Source organism: Protopterus annectens, chromosome 1.part1, assembly GCF_019279795.1.
Source record: "Protopterus annectens isolate FY-2018-M chromosome 1.part1, PAN1.0, whole genome shotgun sequence".
Lineage (NCBI taxonomy): Eukaryota > Metazoa > Chordata > Ceratodontiformes > Protopteridae > Protopterus > Protopterus annectens.
In genome coordinates this window covers 1,518,824,730-1,518,841,439 of record NC_056726.1, presented here as the reverse complement: position 1 = coordinate 1,518,841,439, position 16,710 = coordinate 1,518,824,730, and positions in this window count along the sequence as shown.

Genomic DNA, 16,710 nt, shown 5'->3' with positions numbered 1-16,710 from the left:
TGTATGCCACAGGTACAATGGCTACCTATGTACCAGCATCACACACAGTACAGATAGGTGTGGTCCTGCAGAAGTGTATCCATGCCACAGTGGAATACGGTAACCACAGGACCGTGTGGGGCATTTGTGTGTACAGCAACCATGTACAATGTGATATGCATGTACGGGGCCAGTATCCATGTGATAGTCAGTGGGTGAATGTTGCTATGCAAAGGTGATGTGCATGCACCATGTGTCATGCATCCTGATGCCATGACACCCACATGATGTATCTGCCACACTGACACCCATATGGTCATTATCAGTATGAGCTGGTGGAGCTATAATGGTGCCAGGTATGTAGATGTGGGATATCTAGGCATGGACAGTACTCTGTGACAGCATGTTGTGTATGTAAGCAAATAGTGAACATGAGGGGCCCCATGACTGAGGACTGTGTAATGCCATATGTACCTGACATGTAGTAGGTACTATGATATGCTTGCACCACTATGTGTCCTGTCCAGGAGTCATATAGCCTAACATCCTGAGACACAGGGTATGATGTGCAGGTGGATGTGTACGTTGCCAATACCAGAATGTGGAATGGTGCTGAAGGGCAATGTGAGGACAACGTCTGATGTGTTGCCCTCTGTACCACCCCAACCACCCATGCAATGGTACGACAGGTGGCCAGCATGTGTATGTGGCGTGCTGTGGCACACAGAAGCCCAACAAGGGTGCCAGGAAAGGCATGGAGGCCATCAATGTGCGTGAAGCACGTTCGTGAGGATGTGCCCCAGTGCCATACAGAACGGTCCAGTCATGGGTGTACGAATGCAGTCCCACACGTGCAATGCAGTGCCACCCATGGGTAGTGCGATAGATGCGGCTGTGCGGTAGTCAAGGTACACAATGTCCGACAACAGGCTAGCAGTGAATATAGTGGGCTGGTGTGGAGACACATACCAAACAGGTTGGCGGGACATAACAGCTAGGGATATCGGAAGGTGACATCGGGCCAGTGTCCCAGGACATAACGTGTGCATGTCAGTACCATGTATGTGTCCACAGGGACACTACGATGTCCATGTATGGATTGCAACCCTGTAGTGAGTGAGAGTGTGTATTGTTGGTAAGTACACCATCGCCTGGCACGTTGCCAACATTATCTCGGTCTGCAATGCCTGGGTGACTATTGCATGTGACATTGAATGTGGATGTAGCCAAACAACACAGACATACCACCACACTGCCTGAGGCCCCACACTGCAATGTGCGGCAGTCATGTGTAGGTAGCTAGCCTTGGAGCATGTGATGGACCTCGAGGACCCGCCATGGCTGACAAGTGATGCACCCCACACATGTGAATATACACCACCATGCAACAGCCTGCACATGTGCCCATACATCAGATGTGCATGGAACATGACCACCACCGTGGCATCTGTGAAAAGGTCAGTACCACCATGTCTCTGTGTGGAATAGCATGGTCCCTACCATTGTGTACATGCTACGGAAGTGCACTGTGGTATGTGTCAGCATATGTATGTACACTGTCCATCTGCCGGGGTGTCATGCCATTAACAACTGCTGTCAGCAGACGTCAGTAGTACTGGCTGTAGTACACATGTTCCATGTATGCTGCGATGGGTGTGTGTCCAGGGTGTGGCTAGCAGGGCTGTGAAGCATATCTGTTCATCCACCAAAGGGGGGATAACCCCAGGTGCAACACACCAGACACATGGAGGTATTTTGCATGCTGAGGGTAGTGTAGGTATGGTATGTGTTGTGTAATGTGTCATCCAGCTGGGTGGAGTGCATGCCTCAAGCATGTGTAGGTACATGGGTGTCCATTCTAGGGAAGTGTGGGTTGCTGTCAGCACATGTCAGTATCAGCTGTCTGAGGCCCAATGTACAGTATAACAACACAGACAGCATGTAACCTGTGGTGTACAATGTAAACTTTGTTGCATGTTACAATGTGTCTAGCGGTCACAAACATGGGTATCTGCACATTGAGCACCTATGATGCATTGTGTTCGGCAACTATCCAGGATGTGTGCAAACACTGTGTGATGTGGGATCCCCTCACCTGTGTGTGTTGCAGTCCAGGTATGTGCCTGGGAGGTATGATCCGTGTACAATCTGTACTTGCTGGCATGCTGCGCAGAGCATGGAGGCAGGTCCCAGTCACTGCAGATAAATGTGAGTGGTGCACTAGTGTGTGTGCCTTGCTTGTGTGCAGCACAGTGGAAGGTGCAAGCATTGTCCCACATGACCCCATGCCGTGCCTGCCTGTTACAGCCCTGCTGGAGACAGTCATGTGACACCGCCACAGAGGCAGTATAGCATGTGAAGATGTACATGTGTGCTCCACACCCCAGGCAGATGGCCGCAGGTCATGTGTGCCACAGCAGTGTGGTTGACCAGGACTGTCATAGCGGTCAGATACCACATGCCTGTATAAGTACAGTATGAGCATAGGCAACAGTTGCAGTGACACAGTAGGTCAATGTACAGTGTCCCTGTGTTCAGACCACTGCCTACTGTACACTTGGCTGGACACACACCCAGAGGGTGAATACACCGCTGAGCCATCACATGTCCCAGTACACGTAGCCTGTGTAATGCCATCACAGGGCGGTCACAATAACACGTTGTATGAGAGATATGTTGTACCAGGTGATGTGTCATGTGTGCATATGTTGAGTTGCACAGCTGTTCACACGTCCGCAACATATCAGTGCATGATGCCTAGTGTAACATGATGTGTGGAACTGCACTGTGATCCACAACAGGGTCATCTGAGACAGGTGTGTTGTGAATGGTGTAACCCATGGTTCCACGGGATATACACCGGTGCTGTTGGCTGCCATGCTGGGGGCCACCAGTGGTGCCTACAGTGGTCATACAGACATACTGCACACATTGTTCTGGCAGGAATGTCCATTGTTGTAGATGATGTGTTACTACGTGAAGGTAGGTGTGTGTTGTGAATGTTACCCATCCAGATGTGACCATCAGGTGCAGTCATGGTTGTCGACAGCATCACACCCATCCACAGCTGTCAGCACCCTGTCCCCAGAATAGGTGTCAGCTGCCCTCGTACTGTGTGACCTATGTGCAGATGGCAGAACACCTACTAGTGGCTGGCTAACAGTGTCATCTAGGAAGACTATGTGATGGCTGGAATACGCTGTTATAATGTATAATGATGGTATCCCAATGAAGTACATGGAATCACATACAGTAAGCCATGGCTGGCATGTAAACCATGTACAACAATGACTGTGTGACAGACACAAACAATGCAGAGCCATGTTGAACATGCACCCATGAGAACACCAAATGAGGTATGTTGCACATATCGATGTACAACTGTCAGCTATGGGCACAGCATGGATGCAGACACATATCCCCCACAGGCAGTACCACGCCATGTAGGTAGGGGGGCATTGCATGACTACATGTGACAGTTGCTGTACCACCACATGTACTGCATATCTGTCATATAGGGGTAGCAGTGGTACGTGACTGCTGGACATGCCTGTACATATGACCATATCCCACAGGATATGTGTTATGTGTGTACAACACCTGTTGTACCGTCATCAAGCTGTGAAGTGTATGGCTGCCAGTGTACCTGTGTGACATGTTGTGCAATGGGTGCAAAGGTATGCAGTAGTGCATTGCATGCCCACATGTCCCACACAGGTGCATAGCCTGAACATACAATACAAAGAGGGTGTTGGATCATAGCAACCCACAAGAGGAGATGGGTACGGGTGGCAACCCACTACCACCTGTCCGGGTAAGGTGTGCATGTCCATGACACATTAGCACCTGAGATGTTAGCAGTACAGCTGTACAGGGTGGCATGCATATTCGATTACTAATACCCCTGTGTGTTCCACCACTGGCCTGTTGACAGACAGACACCAACACAATGTGCAGCATTGACATGTGCACATCACATCACCGCTGGCTACTGTAGAACAGGTTTACCATGTAGACACGTGCACAGAACATCTGCGCCAGCCACAGTCAAACACGGTATGTGTTGAACCCCACCATCATTGTAGCCCATGCCACAGACAGATGTTCATGCATCTGTGTATGTACGGCTGGGAATGTCCCTGGCCTAGCAGTATAGCTGTGTCAGTGTTGCGAACAACATACTGAATGGGCTGGGTGTGTAAGGTGTGCGTCATACGTGTATGGTCCGATGGATGATACCATCAGTGCCCCCGCTATGTGAACATCCCTGTCCCCATAAATGGATACCTATGCTGTGCCCAACACCACAGTCCCTGTGGGAGGGATGGTGCTGTGTGGTGCACCTGCTGACATGGCGGTGGCAGCAGGCACTGGATGTAGACATATGTGGTACCCATGTCAGGCCAGGCTACCATCAATGTGCATTGGATATCATTGTGTGGGCACATACAGCACTGTGTTGAATAATATCACAGCACATAGCACCTGTCAGGGGTAATGTGTATGCATGGATGTGCGATACCAGCATGCACCATACACACCCCCACCAAGCAGCATGCTGCCTACCTTGCAGAAGTCCATTGTCCACACCATGATGATAGACATGTGTAATGTCCATATACACATAGCAATGACATATGGAATGGACAGCCACCCTCCCAATATCAGTACCCCCCAGGTGGGACACATCCCTGTGCCATGTATGTGACATACCCTGTCATACCATGCAGCCCTGTCCAGCAAGGCTGCACGTGCTATCACAGTCATACATGGTGCGATGGCCAAATGGCACTTGCACTATCAACCGTCCAGAGCAGTAATGTGGCACTGATGCACCTTGTGGTGTCACAGGTGCTGTGTGTTGGCGTGTACAACGTGCGCGCGCGCATGCTATGTATGACAATCCCTGCTAATGTCATATGATTACACAATGTCCCATGTGTATCACATGTGCAATACAGATGAGCCATGGCAGGTTGTCCAACACCTGTACAGTGCTGTGTAGATGTACATGGCACAACACATGCATGCACAGGTGTCCACGTGTATGTGTGCAGTGCCACCGCTGATGTCCATAATGGCTGCGTCCGTGATGCCTAGTGACATATACACAGCATCCAGGTGAACAGTAGAACTGTGTGCACATTGGGACATGTGCCAACTGGTATGAACACAGGTGCAGGCAGGTACACATGTCCACAGCAGGTTACCATCAACATGGTGTGTGTACAGTGTGATGAGATGACGCACAGATATGATATGATACCCGCTGCTTAACAGTGTGACAGCAACATGTCAGCTGTGTCAGTGCCATGATGCATCGCAGAGATTACTGTGCAGATGTCGTACATGTCATAGCAATGTATGTCCAGCGGTATGCCAGTACATCAGTGTAAATGTGACCTGTCACCATCATTATGTCTTACAGATAATGCCACGTTCATGGCTGCCAGCCTTCAGCCGCCAGGAGGATGACGTAATCATACCGTTGCTCCATGACAACTATGACCTGCTATTCAGCCATGTTCCACAGCAAGCACAGCAGCGGGATGACCTGTGGCAGGATATGTGCAGGAGGGTGAACCACGTGGGTGGCAACAACCGCACCTACCAGCAGATACACCGACACTGCACGGACCTAATACGGCACGCGAAACAGCGTGCCGCCGCAATCGCCAGAGAACAAGGTGGAACAGGTGGTGGGCCACCAACCCAGCCCCCACTCACACACACGGAGGAGCTCCTGGCCAGTCTGGGGACACCCAGGGAACATCATGCAGAAACACTCGCTGCCATCGTGGAGGTGGGTGTCTCTCAACCAATGAGCCTGGAGCTGCCTGGTAAGTCAGTCTTGCATATGTGTATGATAACTGCCGTATGTGTGGGTGTCACAGTACACCACATAATGTACCAACACATGCCAGGTATGTGGCAACACAAGCCGCATACTACAGTATGCTACGTTGTGTTTGCAGACATGTGCATAACACATGCTACCACACAGGTACATGATGTGACATGCACAGTGCTTACTGTGGCTACAGTCATGGATAATGTTTATACTGTTGTGTCACCCCTATACAGGTACCTCTGGCGTATCGCACAGCCATGGGTCCATCGCAGGTGAGACTGTTGTTAGTAACAGGCATGTTACAGTGTATAGATATTCACCATGTGGCAGGTATGACATGCACACCTGGGTTCTGCTCCAGTCATGGTATACAGGTTGCACCACCTGACACACATGCCACCCATGTACAGTAGATACAACCATTAGTATACACCGGCATGAAACCACAGAACCCGTCAGTGTGATATGTGCAGTCAGCTATGCATACAATGGTGGAGGTGTTCTACAATGGCTGCATATGTAGTATGCATTGGAATGCCATTTGTGGTACGCACACAGTACCACATAGTGAGCTGTGATCTGGCCAGCACACAGGTGTTACCAATGTGACATATGCCCCTGCATTGTGTGCACACGTTGTGACACGGCACATGACATGTCCCACGCACGTGGTGTTCTGTCTGCAATATTGTCACAACATGACATGACCTACGCCCGACATAGCAGACATCCACACTGTCTGCATAGCCCTCTGGATTGTGACACCTCCGACTTGTATGGGTGTATGTCACATGGGCCACCACAGGGATGGGTACACGATGCCCATCACACACAATTGTCCATGACCCAGTCAAACATGGCCATGGGTGATACCTACAGGCATGTTGCCACACAGTACATCTGGAGTGGATAGACACCGTTGCACATTGTCCACACATAGTGTGATCATAGCTGTAGTGGACCACCTGTACATTTGATGTGGTACACCAGACAACCGGAATGCCTGTCTGCAGCCACCGGAGGTGCCACCAATGTCTACCATATACGTGCTGTGGAACAGCATGACTGTGTTGCAGACATGGCAATGCAATGCGTCCATGTTATGCATCGCACAGAAACATACATGCGTCCTGTTGCCATGCAGTGGCACAGTGCGTGTACTCCACACTGTATAGCTATGTACATGGCTCACACTAACCTCACCTGCACATGCACATTTGCTAAACGTGCATTCTATCTGTAGGCTGTACACACAACACTGCACTGTGAAGCCCATTATGATGCTGTGCATGTGTCAGGACACCATTGTGTCAAACATGTATACATGTTACTGCACATGTCAGCGGATTACATGTCAAGGTAACGTCAGCCATGTGTACTGTTAACCTGTTCGTGGCCACATGGTGTATCACGGTGATGCATGCAAACTACCATGATTGTGTGTACTGCATGACTACTGATATGACACCTGCTTGATGTAGTGTGCACCCCAGGGTGGTATGCATACTAACACTATTAATGTCTGAGCTGCATTCCCTGTGCTGTAGTGCAGGAATGCTGCATGCCATCTGAAATATCACATGCATGTTGTGTCTGTGTGTGTCTGTGTGTGTCTGCGTGTGTCTGTGTGTGTCTGTGTGTAATGTACCTTACAGTATTTCTTTGCATTCACAGGTGGTGTAGGTGCGTTACCCTCCTCCGGTCCCCACAGATACTAGTGGTGATGACCATATGCATGAGGTACAGGTAGGGTTATCAGGGGCTGAATCTGTGCCATTGGTTACCATCCCACCTATGTCCCCCTCTTCGCCGCACACAGTTCTGATGCCAACACATACCACATCACCATTGCCCATAGAGGAAGGACAGTCAGCGTGTGTTGGCATTGAACAGGAATGTGTAGTGGCTACAGAAGGTGTGACTACACACCATGTTGCCAGTGTAATGACTGGTGATGTGCCACACAGGCGTGTGGCTGGTGCTGCTCGTAGGAGGACCTCTGGCAGACATGCACCTGCAGTACAGGGCGCAGCAGCTGGTATCACCAGACACATGTTCCAGACTGTAATGGCGGCACAGGCACGTGCAGAATGGCAGAACCAAGAAGGGCAGAGGCTGCAGAGGGCTGCAATCCGTACCCTAAATGACAACATCCAGTCATTGGCAAATGCTCAACAGCAGATTGCTAATGTACTGGATAGGCGATTAGGTGAAATGGTTGGAATCCTCGACCGAGGCATGGCAATCCGCGAGCGTGAGCTGTCTGTGCTGGAACACCTAGTAGGGGTGAGGCGTAGGACATGTGGGCATAGGCCAGCAACACCACCTAGTGTAGGTCGACGTGTGCATGCCACCTCTCATGCCCACTCACATAGTGCCGGTAGCAGTAGCAGTGCAGCTGGTGCTGCACTGTCCACACCAGGACACAGCAGGCCACATGGATGTGGCCCTGGCCAGTCCCATCGTGGACATGGTTCCAGCGGACATGTGTCATCGGACAGTAGCCACTCTGTACCTCCACCTGGTAGTGCCCGTGCAACCCCAGGCAGGCACAGGTCATGTGGCCGTGGACGGACACAGTGAGCTGTACAACCTGCACTGTACAGTCTGGGGCTGTCAATTATACCCCATGTAGGCATCACATATGGCTGAACTGTGTACACACATACCCACACACAGCAGACACAACTGTAGGGCTCCACCACATCCACATGCATTCTGCACAGACATGTCCAGTAAACTCACTGGCCCTTACACACACACATGATGTTATCCATTGGTGCAGCCTATGCCCCTGGCAAACATATCACCCTGTGCATATGATGAAGCCTCTGCTGCATCCCTGTCATCCACACCATCGGTGCAGGGTTATGCAAATATATTCTGATGCACAGGGTGGACAGGATAGTGAGAGGTGTATGTGATACCTGTGTATGCATAGCGTGTGATGTGTATGTTGCAGTGGTTGTGTATGAATACTGACAGATGCGTATGTGACATGGGTTGTGTACTGTCAACATGCAGCAGTCATACCATGTAGTGCAGGTGCAGCATGCATTGTGATGTGTTCACGGTATGTGCGACGGTTACATGTGTAGCACCATGTTGGTTCTGATACCCTGAATCCCTCCTATGGTTTACTCACATGTGCCTACAGGGAGCACTGTTATCGTTCCCCCACATGTAGCTGTGGATTACTCACAGGCACATCTGGCAATATCAGCATACTACATGTACCCTCAACCTGACTGGACACCTACATGACACACATGTCCACACATATACTGCACCTGACCCATGTGGTCGGTGCCACAAGCTACAGTGGACAGAGACGTCACATACATAGCAGGACACACTACAGGTATGGTGACATGGTGCAGGTGTTGTACACAGCGTGATGGCCACTGACTTGAGATGTCACTTGTCAGCTGTGGGGCACGCTGTGCAGCAGTAGGACCCTGTAGCAGTACAGGAACATGGTCACAATCACGGGGTGTACACCACTATGATGCACACCCCATAGTGTGCAGATGGGGACACCTGCCTGTGTGGTCAGCACCCTCACAATACTATTCACCCACACGCCATGTCACAGGGAGTGGACATGCACAGGTAGCCAGTATGGCTCACACCTATGGCATCAACAGGGTTGTGCAATGCAGCACCAGTATGGGATAGTCACCATGTGTGGTTAGTGCTCTTTCACAACAGTATATTAGCATACACCCTCACACCAAGCAGCAGACATACAAACATGTAGATACACACACATTGTGGTGACCACACATGTGTACACAGAGAGACAACGTGTTGCATGTACTGCACCATCCAAATTCATGCTCCCCACACTGAGGTATGTACAGATCTCTACTATGGTGTACAGGGATGTGTAGCAAGTGGGACATATTCCCCCCGATATGTGGCATACATGGGCACACATTCATGCACACATGTCAGTGCTGGGAATACTACACCTGCCATATGATACCTGTGCAGGCATGCAGCGGTATGTAGTGCATTATGTGTACCAACACTGTATCCGGCAGATGTGCTGATATATGCACATGGGAGGTGGTAGGTGTTACATTTGCCATGTGACATACAGTTGATAACACCTGACCGTTGGGTATGCATTATGTCAGCACTGTCATGTAACAGCAACATAGCATACTGTATGCACATGGCAGGGTAGGATGGTGTGTGACACAACTGTGAGCCACCACCTGCACACATGCATGTAGACAGGTGTTTAAACACATTATGTACACACATACCTCCATACGTGCTGTTTGTATGCCACCGTATAATGGCCCCTATGATGGGTATGCATGTGGTAGGTTGTTGCAACTATGTTATGGGCATTGGCCACTGCTCATGCATGGCTGCTCCATGCACAGTACACATGTCACATGTGTCTCCTGTTGCCATGTTTGTATGCATTGCTACTTTTTGACATGTGTGTTGACATACATAAAACATGGACTGTGGTATGATATCACAGCTGTCACAGGCAAACAATACAAGGGTATGTGTCCCAGTCAACACTGCTACACCCTGTAGTGGGAGCATTCCACAGACATGGGTCCACCTTCCATTCGTGTGTGTAGCACTGAGTACGCCAGTGTTATGCATGTGGTACAACACAAGCTTTGTAAGTGTCATGTGTGCAGTCCATGCACACATCCAGACAATCACATGTATGACATATCCAGACGTTTGTTCATTGTGGTATGGCAGCAGTCATGTGTCACAGCTGTGTCAGGGCTGTGGTATGTGTGGAACCGACCTGTCCATGTATACTGATATAAGTGGACTACATCACACATGTTGGATCATTGTTAGTACATGTGTACTTTGCACAACTGGTGTACACTGCTATACAGACCTGTGGACATATGTCACATGCTGTTGTTGGCCATGAGGCTTACTGCTGCACTGATGACATGGTGCTGGCATGACAGCTACAGTGTTCACTGCAGTGTGTACATGTGTGACCTGCACCCGTGACACCTGTGATGTCATCTGTGTGTGTACAAGTAACTGCATGTGTGACCACCCTGTGCGTGTGGACAGTTTTACCTTACTGTGACCTTCTGTGTGTACACTCCATGTGCATGCTGGACGGCACTTAGCAAATGCTAAGTGTGTGAGCATGCCCAGTAAGCAGTTGTGTAGATGGACACACAGTACATTGCACACTGCGCCCTTCTGTGATTATACCCCGTGTGCATGCATGTTTCCCCTTTGGAACTGCTAAGTGTGAGAGCATGCCCAGTTTGCTGTTGTGTAAGTGGACACACAGTACATTCCATACTCTGCCCTTTCATGATTACACTCCATGTGTATGCCTTCTGTGTGTACACTCCATCTGCATGCTGGACGGCACTTAACAAATGCTAAGTGTGTGAGCATGCCCAGTAAGCAGTTGTGTAGATGGACACACAGTACATTGCACACTGCGCCCTTCTGTGATTATACCCCGTGTGCATGCATGTTTCCCCTTTGGAACTGCTAAGTGTGTGAGCATGCCCAGTTTGCTGTTGTGTAAGTGGACACACAGTACATTCCACACTCTGCCCTTTCATGATTACACTCCATGTGTATGCCTTCTGTGTGTACACTCCATCTGCATGCTGGACGGTGCTTAGCAAATGCTAAGTGTGTGAGCATGCCCAGTAAGCAGTTGTGTAGATGGACACACAGTACATCGCACACTGCGCCCTTCTGTGATTATACCCAGTGTGCATGCATGTTTCCCTTTTGCAACTGCTAAGTGTGTGAGCATGCCCAGTTTGCTGTTGTGTAAGTGGACACACAGTACATTCCACACTCTGCTCTTTCATGATTACACTCCATGTGTATGCATGTCTGCACTTTGCAAATGCTAAGTGTGTGAGCATGCCCAGTACGCCATTCATGGACACACTGTGCATTCGACACCGACGTCTGATACTAGGCGTGTAGCCATGGCCATTGACATCCTGTATAGACATGGTGTCCATCCAGGCAATTATATAAAGTTGCTATGCCACAATGGATGCCTACATCAAACACACTGGTTGCTCTCTCAAAGGGTGTACTGTCTGTGGTGCATCCCGTATCCATTTTGTGATGTAGTGCTCCGTAGATAGTTAGTATTCCCGAGTGCAGCACTGCCGTGTTACTGTACGTCCACCTTGGGATAGTAACATGCTGTGTGACTGCTCACTCTGTAATCATTCCCTATCGGCATCCTTGCCTTTGCGGATGATATCACCCACCTAGAAGTATGCTTCTGACAGTGCTGTGCTCAGTAATCTTGGTAGCGCATTCTGTAAATGCATCATGCTGTAGTGTGTTCATGTAGGTAGGTGTAGGTTCAACGCCTGGCCCTTCCAAGTGTGTGTGTTTCCAGCTGCCTCTGTAGACAGTAATGCTTTTAGATGCCTCACAACACATACATTTGCTATCAGCGTCTATTCCTTTGCGGATGATGTCACCCACCTAGAAGTATGCCTCTGACAGTGCTGTGCTCAGTAATCTCAGTAGTGTGTTCATGTAGATAGGTGTAGGTTCAACTCCTAGCCCTTCCAAGTGTGTGCGTGTTTCCAGCTGCCTCTGGAGACAGTAATGCTTTTAGATGCCTCACAACACATACATTTGCTATCAGCAAATATTCCTTTGCGGATGATGTCACCCACCTAGAAGTATGCCTCTGACAGCACTGTGCTCAGTAATCTCGGTAGCGTGCTCTGTAAATGCATCACACTGTAGTGTGTTCATGTAGGTAGGTGTAGGTTCAACTCCCTGCCCTTTCAAGTGTGTGTGTGTGTTTCTAGCTGCCTTGGACGACAGCATTGCTTTTAGATGCCTCACAACACATACATTTGCTATCAGCATCTATTCTTTTGCGGATGATGTCGCCCACCTAGAAGTATGCCTCTGACAGCACTGTGCTCAGTAATCTCGGTAGTGCATTCTGTAAATACATCATGCTGTAGGGTGTTCATGTAGGTAAGTGTAGGTTCAACTCCCAGCCCTTCCCAGTGTGTGTGTTTCCAGCTGCCTCTGGAGACAGTAATGCTTTTAGATGCCTCACAACACATACATTTGCTATCAGTGTCTATTCCTTTGCGGAAGGTGTCACCCACCTAGAAGTATGCCTCTGACAGTGCTCTGCTCAGTAATTTCGGTAGCGCGTTCTGTAAATGCATCATGCTGTAGTGTGTTCATGTAGGGAGGTGTAAGTTCAACTCCCTGCCCTTACAAGTGTTTGTGTGTGTTTCTAACTGCCTCTGGAGACAGTAATGCTTTTAGACGCCTCACAACACATACATTTGCTATCAGCGTCTATTCCTTTGCGGATGTCTCCCACCTAGAAGTATGCCTCTGACAGTGCTGTGTTCAGTAATCTCGGTAGCACGTTCTGTAAATGCATCATGCTGTAGTGTGTTCATGTAGGTAGGTGCAGGTTCAACTCCCGGTCCTTCCAAATGTGTGTGTGTGTTTCCAACTGCCGCTGGAGACAATAATGCTTTTAGACACCTCACAACACATACATTTGCTATCAGCGTCTATTCCTTTGCGGATGATGTCACCCACCTAGAAGTATGCCTCTGACAGTGCTGTGTTCAGTAATCTCGGTAGCACGTTCTGTAAATGCATCATGCTATAGTGTGCTCATGTAAGTAAGTGCAGGTTCAACTCCTGGCCCTTCCAAGTGTGTGTGTGTGTGTGTTTCCAGCTTCCTCTGGAGACAGTAATGCTTTTAGACGCCTCACAACACATACATTTGCTATCAGCGTCTATTCCTTTGCAGATGATGTCACCCACCTAGAAGTATGCCTCTGACAGTGCTCTGTTCAGTAATCTGAGTAGCGCATTCTGCAATTGTGTCATACTGTAGTGCGATAGGGTAGGTAGGTGTAAGGTCAATTCCCATGCCTGCCAGATGTGTGTGTGTGTCTATGCTCCCGGCCGCATGGGTTCATAGGTTATGGTTTTAGACGCTTCGCAACACACATATATCCTGCTGACATCTCTGTGTTTGTGGATGTTGAGACGCACCTAGTGGAATGCCTGTGTGTCTGTTGTGGTTAGCGACCTCCGTAGCGTGTTCTCTACGTGCGTCATGCTGTGGTGTGATAGGGTAGTGATGTGTAGGTTCCACTACTGGCCTTGCCACATGTGTCTGTCTGTATCTCTCTTGATGTATTTATATATACATATTTTATGCCCATAGCGCTGCTCTTGCATGGACAGCTGTCTATCCCATGTATCGCATATTTGCCCAACTTACACATAGCAATGGGGTATGATGTAAATCCAAACATTGTCCATGCAATGTCCGTGTTCCGGGATGTGTTACACGCCCTTACAGACATCTGCTGCATATCTTGGCAGACAGCTATCCTTGCTGTATTGTCACTGTACTCATACATGCCATAGTGTATCATTGCCTGTTTATGATGTGTGTATGTCTATCTGAGCTGTGTGCATGGCCGTGTGTATGTCCCACTATAATCATCTGTACAGGTGTCGCCAATATAGGTACTTCATGTAGACTGCTGTTTAATTTGACATATCAGCACATACCTGCGGACAGTACTGCACTTCCTACTGCAGCAAATTTCATCATCTTGCAGTGGATAATAATGTTTCCACACACATGTATCTGTTTCTGTTCATAACACTCCACCTCACCGAGCATATATCTGGACAAGGCCTTATGTGATAGTGGGACATTCAGGGCCAGTATTGACATGTTGTTCTTACAAACATTGATAGTGACAACAATGATATGTTATGCATGAGTATGGCATTTCTGTCTGATTTGGTGTCTTCATCACATGTTTGTCATTGTTTCCTGTCATCAGTTATCATGACAGTGCCAGGCTGTTACTGTTACGTGGAACACAGCAAACATATGAGGCATAACTCTACACAGTCTGCGTACATCTGTACAGTTGCAGAGTATGTGTCTGATACAACATACCAACTTTCTGACTACAATACACACAGTGTATGGCGGCATGACAGCCCACATGCCATTACTTTGTATTTGCAGGACACACTCACACAGACAGTTGTATTCCTCACACAGGTCTACATCTGCTTATCCACACTAATTGTTCTTTCATGTACCATATGTGTGCGCCGTATTTGCGCTTTCCGTCAGTTGCGGGGCTCACGTACAACTATGGGGGTCTGGAAATTGTTATTTTGACACTTCATGACACCCTGGGGGACACTTTACCTTTGTGTCTAATTACCTTCCACATTGACCTTCACAGGGCATACGTTGTCATTCACATTTCCCGGGGTATGACTTATACATGTTTGCCCATTTGTCCTGCTGTCTTTCTTCTCACCTGTCCGCCTAGTATCACCAGTTCAGTACATGTATTTTTGGTCAGGTTAGCTCGTTCATACCCTTGACCTGTTGTCATTATGTGTACACGCCCTGACGTTTGACCTTTGCCCTTGTTACATTTCACATAGTGATGTGCCTTTCTAGCTGATTGCTGTCTAGGCACTACGGACTGTGCGGTAGGTGATAGTGACTGATATTTCCATTGCATGATTAGTAACAGTCATAACATCCATATTCATGGCTACACCAGTATTCGCACAATGGTCTGACTTTGTATAGGGTATTTATAATATAGTCCCTATCTGTATTTCCTGTACTATGCCTTACTGCAGCTGTGTTATTCTGACAGTTTTCCAGTTATGGGTACCATCTTGGTCGTATGCATGTCCATCCATGGGAATCACCTACAGGACACTGATATAGGGCTGTACATATTTCCAAATTGCTTTCCGCATTATCCAGTGGATACTTTGCACCATTATTGAGAATAAAGGCATGTGCTATACCCACATCCCTCCCACGGGGCGGGCCTACGAATTCTCTGCCAAACAACACCTAGGCCCATTTCTGCATACCCAGGTTCCCATGCCTGACAACCCTCTACGGTACACATTACACATGGTTAATGTGTGCGGTACTGAGATGTGGATGCACTTATATGCACTCCCCACTCTAGGGATATCAGTTCATACGTCATGCATTTCATGGACACGTGTCATCACCCTTGCACCTGATTATAGTGCATATACAGCTGATTCGTATTTGTGGCTGTCACGTCTTTTGCGTCAATCGCAGCAGGTACTGCGAATGTATACATTTTTGGAGTCCTACAATGGACACCAATATGCATGTTTAAAGTGTAGAACTTGCTGGACTGTCACTTTCTGGCCAATGATTTTGACTGCTGCTGTATATTCCCCATTCGTGGATGTCTGTTTGTCTACCCATATTAGCTATTACTTGGCATATTTATATCCATGTGTCATATATACGGGACATAGGTCTGTTGTGTGTACATATATACATGTAAACTCCTCGTTTCATACCTTGCTTTGTTAATGTCTGTGGATTACCTGTGTACACACATCTATAACCATACCATACCTTTCCACTGTACAGATACTGGCAGAGTGTACGGATGGTTGACCCTTTATCTAAGGTGTGTTTTACATTAACCTGTGTCTATCTGGCAATTTGCTGGCATTTCATTTGAGACTTACAGTGGCACCTTCTGACAAGTAGTTCAGGTTACGAATGCATACACTTCGTCAATCCCTGCTACTAACACACCCGTTATTCTATCCACTTTCTATGTTTGTTTTAGCACATATCATGTGTTTCACACTATTTGTACCGGTACTTTGCATGGCATTGTCCGGTTCCATACTTTCAGAGGCTGACAGTTTTGAGACATGTATAACTAACGTGGGGGAAACAGCATTAATTTACTCTGCTGTGAGCGGATCACACACGCACAGACGCACTTGCATTTCCTTATTGTGGGTTATGCGCAGGCGCACATGCATAT